Genomic DNA, 7624 nt, shown 5'->3' on the forward strand with positions numbered 1-7624 from the left:
GAGTTGGGCTTGGTCAGCCTGGAGAAGAGAAGGCTGCGGGGAGACCTGATTGCGGCCTTTCAGTACCTAAAGGGGGCCTATAGGAAAGATGGGGAAAACCTTTTCAGTAGGGCCAGCTGTGACAGGACAAGGGGTAATGGTTTTAAACTAAACCAGGGTAGGTTTAGACTAGATATAAGGAAGAAATTCTTTACAATGAGGGTGGTGAAACACTGGAACAGGTTGCCCAGAGAGGTAGTGGAGGCCCCATCCCTGGAAACATTCAAGGCCAGGTTGGATGGGGCTCTGAGCAACCTGGTCTAGTTAGCGGTGTCCCTGCTTACTGCAGGGGGGTTGGGCTAGATGACCTCTAAAGGTCCCTTCCAACCCAAAACATTCTATGATTCTATACTATATGCCTCAGTAGCGCCCATGATTTACAGGATATTTACTGGGCTTAAAGTCACCTTAAGAAGCAACAGGATAACATTTTTGTATGTAATTTGATGACTCACACCATTTTACCACAAATCTGCATCAGCCCTTATTTTTCTAATTATTTCTAAAAGCGTGCTAAGAGTTTTCCAAGCATCTAATTAGGGAATCGTTGCCCTGAAAAGCTCCAGCCTGAACCCCTTGATCTTAGGTATATACATGGAGGCTTGACTTCAACATCAGGGGCAGGCACGAGGGGGACAAAACACAGGGTGACCAAGAGTGCATTCTATGTGTTGGTTGTGATAATGGTTTTTTTCTTCCCTTTCTCCTGAGTTTTCCATCCAGCTCTCACCCACTCACAACACGGTGCAGTGACAGGTGAGTCTTTCCTTGGCAGAGCTGAGAAACTGAAAACCTTAACAGTAAAATGAGAGAGTCCCTTCAGTCGTGCTAACACTGCCCAGTGTGATGTTGGAATACAGCTGGGAATTAATGGGTCAGAACAAAAAAATTTCCCCAAACCGGAAAAAATTATGTATTGCTGTTGAATTGCTTCATTTCTTTCCTAAGTACATGAGGCAGAGTTCTCATCAATAAGATTTCAAGAAAAGGAAAAAAAAAAGAAAAGTTGAGACTTTCTATATTTAGAAGCTTCTGCATTTTGGCACATTTGCTTGCTAAAAATACCTAAACGCACTTATCAGTGGGATTTGCAGCAGAAGGTGAGGGAGCCCACCAAGCAGGCGGGCGCCGGTGTTAGAATGTGGCTGAGGTGCTCAGCAGCGGAGAGCCAGTGGTCGGAATTACCACTCCTCACCTGAGGCAGAGAGATGGTGCCCACATCTCCCTCGGGCAAGGCAGAGGGGATGGGGCCACAGACCACCAAAGCCAGCAGCAGGGAATGCACAAGGTGGGAGGACATGCCTGGAGCAAGGTGCCTGCCCAAACTCTCAGCCCAGGTCACCTCTGAGCAACTGGGATGCACAGCCTGATTCCTTGGATTAGGACGCAAGTTATTTCTTTAGGGAATATGGGACCATGCTTACTCTGTTTCTTTTAAGCACTACCCCTACAGGTGTCTGTTAGGTAGCCCAGTGCCCTGCGCAGAGACTGGGGAGCTGAAGACCTGAGCTGTGAGCCTCTTCAGCCTGATGAGGTTTGGCTGCCAGCACCAGCCCCATTTGACGGCTGCATCTCTAAAGAAAGCTGCTGATGCGGTCTCATGCTGCCCACGTGCTTCAAGGCATGCATCCTGCCTCACCCAAGTTACACTTTTGGACCAGAACCTAGGGACAAGTTTCCTCAGGTCAGTTCTTAGGTTCAACCTTCTTTTCATGCGACTGCTCAGGTCACCAGGGCTTCCTGGGACTCAGCCTTCCCTTCAGTAAAAATAATATAATTAGTAGAATATAAATAATATAATTAGTAAGTAACTATCTCCAAGCATGAAGTGGATCTTATGAGCATACTGAAGCTGCAAAGAGCTATTGGTTCAAAGTGCTGAGCCACATCCTTTCCACAGTTCAGGCCCTGAACTTAAAGTAGAAGTTATTCTTAAAGAGAAGCATAGCAGCCAATATGGATTTGCAAGAGCAGCTCTAGTCACAGCAATCCAGCTTCCTTTTCCAACAGAATAACAGGACTTGGGAGGCAGCGGGTGCCCGCTACTTCAACTCTAGTGAAGCTTTTGACATTTTGACATGTGACTCACGATATTCAAGAAAAGATTTTCTAGGTGAACCTACTGCGGGATAATAACATTTGGTTAGAAAAACATTTCTTGAAAATAGTTATCATTATTTCATTGCCAGATGAAAGATGTATTGACTGGATCCTACAGGTGTTCATTGGAGGGTCCAGCTCTAGTCAATGTTTCCATTAATGACTTGGATAATGGAATAAAGAGTATACTTATTAAATCTGCAGATGACATCAAGCTGGGAGGGACTGAATACGCTGGAGGACAGAAATAGAATGCAAGACAATCACAGCAAATTGGACAAATGATCTGAGAACACAAGATGAAATTCAACCAGGACATATTCATATAATTAGACTTAAGCAGGAATAATCAACTTCATAAATACAGAAAAAGGAACAGCCGGCTAGGTGGCAATTCTGCAGAAAGGGGTCTGGAAGTTACTGTACATTACAAACTAAAAAGCAGTAAACAACACGTCTCACAACCACAGGACAAGCAAGTATCATATTCAGACACTAAGGCTAGCCTGACAGACCTATGATGTAGGTTTGTCCCTGGAGGATTTTGTCCAGTGTTGGGTGTCCCACTCTGAGACAGAGGCCAACTGGAGAGAGAGCAGGAGAGAAGGGGAATGGTCAAATATTTAGAATTCGTGGCCAATAAGAGCATAGATTACAGACAGAGGATGTCTAGATAAAGAAAAGATGACTGGGGGAGCACACTGTAACAGTCTTCAAATATCTGAACAGCTGCTACAAGGAAAATAATAATCTGTTTTCCACGCCCATGATGAAGAAGAGGCAATACGTTCAACTTCAGCATGGAAGATTTGGGTTAATCTGTTAAGAACAGGGAAGTGCTGGAATAGATCACCCAGAGCTCAGTCAAAATATTGTCAAGGGCGAAGGAGGTGCAGCTGAACATGCCTGGGGCAAGGAGATGGACTAGATGATCTCTCAAAGTCCCTTCCAATCCTATTTCCTATAGCGTTTTTGATCAGTAGTAGCAAGCTTAAAGAGAAGCTGTTCACAGAACTCTTCATTCCCCCTCCCTCGTATCAGATATTTTCACAATGAAAAGGGAGAGTTTTGAAGTTTTTACAGTGCAGCAAAATATACGCACCAGTCCCCACCCAGCTTCAGCAAAGCTGTTTTCTAAATACACGAGACACACATTTAGGTACGGGGAACAGAGCTTGAGACATTAATCTTTCAGCACCAAAAGCACAATCTTCTTCTAACAAGTCTGCGTAACTGTTCCTAGGGGTGCCTATGGAGCCGCAGAGTCCCATGGCTCCCCTCATGTGCCTTCCTTGCTCAGTAGCCCCAGCTAAGAAAAGTGTTTACATCCCAGTCGCGCTGGTCTGTGCAGTCCCAAAAATAAAGAGGTTTCAGGTTTGGCCGGGGGTGTGTGTGTGTGTGTGTGTGTTTTAAGTTTTCCTAAGGAAACTTCTCATACATTAAATCTTATGCACCCACCCAATAAACTAAGATCATGCCTAGAAAGATTATAAAACCCTAAAACGAGTATCAGTCTCAGACTCCAAGCATAGGACCAATGGCAACTAATGTTTGCAACACCTATATTTGAAATCACCCCCCTATCTCTTTAGGAGATTAGGAGAAGCCCTTCTGCCAAGAGCTAGAGCTGTTGCAGGACCCATTGCACGGGCAGACACCACGCCGCCCTGTGAGACGGCAGAGCAGAGCACGCCCTTGGAAATGGGAAGGGAGCACGTGCTGGGAACACCGTGCCCTGCAGTGCTCCCAGCTGAACAGGACACGGGTCATGGATGCGTATACTACCAAGAGGAGAAAAAGTGACCAGAGGACTATAATTAGCACAAGTAGGGCAGACAAAGACATATCCCTTCCTTCTTAAGCGATCGTAAAACCTTTATGGTGTTAAAATGAGCAGAAGTGCGTGAAACACCCCCTCCCATGCCACAGATGTGTGTCCATACGGACCCGTGGCAACTCTCTCCAAATTGAGAAGGTCATGCTCCCTGTTCAGTCTGCCAGTGATGAGCATAATTAATGCCATTTCTTAGATCAACCATAAAGTCCCAGACCAGCACCTAGCAAAGTCAATGAGTAATGTGTTTTGATGCTAAAGAGCTTTCGAGAGAAGCTGTCAGCTGGCCCGGGTTGTCCCAGCTCCTCCTGCAAGGCCTCAGCTGCTGCAGGGTTTTCCTCCCTGGGCTCGGGCTCTGTCTGCCTGGCAAGGGGCCAGTCCTGCCCCACGCTGAGCACCCCCTGCTCCTGGGGATCAACGGGAAATGAGGGCTTGGGGTAACCCCTTAGGGGCTGCCCAAGAAGAGCACAGAGTAATTTCGGTATGAGACAGAACAAGCTTCCACCACACCTCACCTGGGGAGACGCGGGTCCCCGCAGCCCATCCGAGGGGCTCTGCTGCAGGGGCAGGGCACAGCTATGCTTTTCTTATCAGCGCACTCATGCGGGCAGCAGGGACCTACAGGGTGGAGGATGATCTCTGCGGCTGGCCATCCTTCCTTTCCCATCTCTCGCCCACGGCATCTCTGAGCGATGCTCCCATCGCTGGCTGTGCCCCTGCTGCTTGAGTTAATTACAGTAATTATACCTGCGCTCCTCAGCTCCAGCTCCCTTTTGTTGTCACTTCCCTGCCCGTTCATTTGCAAATCTAATCGCTCAGTGGATTTTTTAAAAAGAAAAGGGGTAGGGAGGGCAAAGATACAAATGAAGGAAGAAAGTATGATGCCTGTAACAAGGTACGACGGGAATTGAGAAGCCATTGAGCAGCACCAGGTGTTTTATTTAGTGCCCCTGCGAGGGCTGCATGCTGCTCCCAGCTCTGACAGACAGGCCTTTGCTGAGCAACAGCACTAGACCGGAGTGGGGGACAAAAAGAAAGAATTGCATCAACCTCCCCCAGTGCCTGCCATACTACGTCGATCAAGGTTCGCAGCAGAGCTCAAGACACTGCTGGTGTTTCAGAGCTCACTTGCAGAAGGGCAGGAGAGCTTCCTGGGCCCCCAGTGTTCCCAGCATGGCAGGATGCCCACACGGGCACCATGAACCTCCAGCAACTGCTCTTCTCAGGGCTGCATCCTACCCATTTCCCAGGCAGGTTTCCAGTAGGCAAGGAGTGCTGCAGTATCTATCGGCTAACAGAGACAGAAGTCTCTATTCATGCCTGGGAGCAGAGGCATTCCAGCCCTGGGAAGAGCCATTGCTAGAGGTGAGCGTGAAGTTCAGGTCATCTGTCCGATAAGGATAGATTTGATGTCAATCCTTTGAACAAAATGGAAGAAAAGTGTAACCAGAAAAAAAAAATATGGGCAGAAATGGCTTCCTAAGTGTTTTCAGGTGCTCCGGAGAAGAGGAAGCAGGAAGGGGAAGCCTCTGATGTGCCCTGCCAGCTGACACTGGGACCAGTGTTATATCGCTGTCGCCAGGCAGCGAGGTAGAGCAGTGGGTTTTGTTCACCCAGTCCTGTGTATACAGTTTCAAGGACAAAAGTACAAAACCGTGATTTTTTTCTTTTAGGGCCAATAGATAGTAACAGTGAAACAGAGCAAGGGGCAAAGAGACGTCCAGGTTCCATTGCACTAAGCGGAGCAATTGTGTTACGCTGAACTGAAGCACCTTCACACCAGCCCTTACACCAGTTTGTCAGCGTAGCCACACACTTCTGAGCCTGTTCATGTTATCATCCTGAAGGACAGAATTGCCCTCTGCACAGTGTTTTGCCACCCAGTGCTAGGGCTGATTTCTCAATGCCCATGCTGGAAGGGCAGCCCAGGCAGCTGCAGAACTCCAGGAGTTTGAGAAGGTGAGGATTAAACTAACTCCCCTGATAAAGTATTAGAAGAACAGACTTTTTTTTTTTTAAGGAGGCTGAAAATAGGTGATGTTTCTAATGATCAGAGTAGATGTTTCTTATCATTGTATGGTTGTACATGAAACGTATCGTTTTGCATATCTGCATAGGCAAAAAAGCACTTCTAGAGAATGGACAGGAGCAAGAGGTAGAGACACCTTCTGAACATCATGGGCAGGCAGAGAGGTAGTCAAGGAAACAGGTCAGAACTGCAAAGCATTCCTATTTTGTGGTAATATCCAACTGGAGGGGTTTTTTAGTGAAGTGAGAGCACCAAATTCATTTTAATATAACTGGGGAAAAAAATTCAAACCCCCAAAAGTAATGCCTTGTTTCCAGGCAAGAAATTCTGCACAGATCAACGTGTAACTGCAGCATGGCAAACTAGAGAGTCTCCAAGTCCTTTAGATGACGTGCTCAAAAGGATTTTCCGTCTCCCAGGAGGCTGATTGCTGGGGGAGGAGAGAAAGGACCTGCAATTAGGTTGATTAAAATAGTGGTCCCAGTATGGTCTGTTCTTCACTGTTGCCAGGAGACTAGAAGGCTGGGATGAACTGTTCAACCTTTTTGTAACAAAAATAGGTGTTTACTTCCACACCATATGATCTTGGCCCTCTCCAAGGCTGCGCATTCTCTGTTAGAACTCCAAAAAAAAAAAAAAAAAAATCCCAATCCAACTTCACTTTCTTAGACCTGTGTTAAGATGGATTTACCATGTCCAAAAGCACACCTTTTCTTCTCTGCCTCCACCTTCCCAACCCAGTGCCCAACTCTGGGCTCTATTCTAACTGTTCGGTGGTTTTTCCTTCACTTATTATAACATTAATCCTGCCTTTCCCTCTTGGTCCAGACCCTAGTCTCAGATAGGCAGGTCAATTCCAGGTTGCTCACTCCTACCACAGGATGTACGGCTGACACAAAGGCTGGATACGTGGCTCAGAGCTGATGGGTGAGGACACGGAGATGGGCAGCCACTCACAGGTTATTCAGTGAACATGCACTACCCTCAGCCAGTGACTTATTCTGGAAAAGGTTACTATAATACCTCAGGAAACAGAGGACCTTGATGTAGAAACCGAGCCAGGCTTTCTTACCAGCTTCCATTTTTCCCCCTCATTTTTTCCAGCTGATACAGAAGCGAAAGGAAACACTGAGTGTATTGGTGGGAGATGGTTATAGTCCAAAGTCAAGCCCTAGTTTTTTCTTCAAGTCCCTTTGGGGGACTATCCAAAAGCATACTGGAATTAAAAAAAAAAAAAATTAAAAAAAAAAACCAAAGGAAAAAAAAAAATCTGCAGTTGTAGTTGTTCTGGAGTTAAAAGCCTGAAGATCTCCATGCATTTGAAGTGTCTCTGTAGCCTGATTTAGGCCATTTGCTTCAAGATAGGTCTCATCTTTCCTAAAGCCAAGTGCATTAATGAAACTGATCCAATGTGCCTTTTCTGTGGTTTTCTCTTGCTGTATCTGCTGCTATAAAAATGGTGCGTGCCAAGCAATGCACTTGCCTTTTAATGCCCCAATGCCAACATCCCGAGCAGGACTGCGATAGATGGATGGATAGCAGGCACGACACTGTTTTGGAAAGGAAGTATCGATAGAGATGACAGTGAAGGTATAAGACTGCAAAAATAGCAGCAAAATTAG

The sequence above is a fragment of the Egretta garzetta genome, unplaced genomic scaffold (genome assembly GCF_000687185.1).
Source record: "Egretta garzetta isolate BGI_Z169 unplaced genomic scaffold, ASM68718v1 scaffold79, whole genome shotgun sequence".
Classification (NCBI taxonomy): Eukaryota; Metazoa; Chordata; class Aves; order Pelecaniformes; family Ardeidae; genus Egretta; species Egretta garzetta.